At 26.3% G+C, this 1410-nt stretch overlaps 1 protein-coding gene across 1 annotated transcript in view; it reads right to left on the bottom strand.

Annotated features, from left to right (window-relative positions):
• Nucleotides 1-1410, bottom strand: part of LOC124420551 (protein germ cell-less-like) — an 18532-nt gene that overhangs the window by 1842 nt on the left and 15280 nt on the right. The window lies entirely within an intron of this gene.

Here is a 1410-nt window from a genome sequence, read left to right as displayed (position 1 = left end):
ACTAGAACTGAACTAGAACTGAACTAGAACTGAATTAGAACTGAACTAGAACTGAACTAGAACTGAACTAGAACTGAACTAAAACTGAACTAGAACTGAACTAGAACTAATCTAAAACTGAACTAAAACTAAACTAGACTATATTTTTGTAAAATTCAAAAATTTCGAAAGATTTCTTTAAAAAAGACAAAGTTTCGATAATTTTTATAAAGAACATATTTTTTATAAAAAAATTTTCTTTTTATAAAATTCTTTACTTTTTTACTTTACTTTCTGCAAAATTGTATACAAAATTTTTAATTTTGTTGGTGTTTTAATCAAGTAGACCTTCAAAAATTTAAAAAAGGGAAACACCGTTTCAAAATTATAAAATTAAAATAAACAATCTAAAAAAAAAAACAAAAATTTATTACTGTAACTATTAGATTTAAAAACAAAAAAATCTTATTCACACTTTAAAGTGTAAACAAAAGGGGGTGATTGACTGAATGCTTGACTAAATTACATAGTTGTTGTTTTTTATATAACATTTTCTGACTATATTTGGTACCAAATCATGTCAAGGTCGTTTAGTGTTTTTTCTATATAAATTGTACTTAAATTGTTTAAATAATTAAATAACTAAATTTGTACATTTACAATATAAACTTTTGTTTTTGTTTATTGTTACAAAACTATAGCAAAAAAGAATAAAAAATAATGATCAGAATAATTATATAGTGAGTTTTTTTTTAAATTTATTATTTAAACAATTGTTGAGCATCGTTATCACATAAGTGATAATGACTTTGAAAAAAAGTTAGAAATATATAAAGTAAAGAATTAAGTAATGTTTTATTATGCTATTAACAATTGATTGTGTAAAAATATAAATTTTAAATGAAATTATTTTTTTATAATAAACATTTTAGAAATTTTTGCGACTTGGTGATCTACTTCTCGCTCTTAGGGCTTGATTTCTCCCGTATAGTGGCTAATAGTTATTGCAATGGTGTCCTTATTATATTTATCTTCCTAATTTTAAAGTCCTAATAGAACAGAAGCAACCCTCTTCGTAATCATCCCTAGCTTAGAGCCCACTCAGGTAGAATGCATACTCTTCAGCAAGTTCTTCATTGGATCAACTCATTGTTATAATGCCGATCTTATGATCGCAACAACCCTGTTAAACTCTCGCTAATTGTCCGTCGTCTTATCGGAGTCGTATATTGCAAAGAACAAAACTAGAACTAAACTGAATTAGAATTATACATGAACTAAACTAGAACAGAACTAGAAGTAGATCACAACTAGAACAGAAGAAGAACAGAACTAGAACAGAACTAGAACAGAACTAGAACAGAACTAGAACAGAACTAGAACAGAACTAGAACAGAAGTAGAACAGAAGTAGAACAGAACTAGAACAGAA

Source organism: Lucilia cuprina, chromosome 6 (genome assembly GCF_022045245.1).
Source record: "Lucilia cuprina isolate Lc7/37 chromosome 6, ASM2204524v1, whole genome shotgun sequence".
NCBI lineage: Eukaryota > Metazoa > Arthropoda > Insecta > Diptera > Calliphoridae > Lucilia > Lucilia cuprina.
The sequence above is the reverse complement of the archived record's forward strand: the minus strand, read 5'-3'. Positions and strand labels throughout refer to the sequence as shown.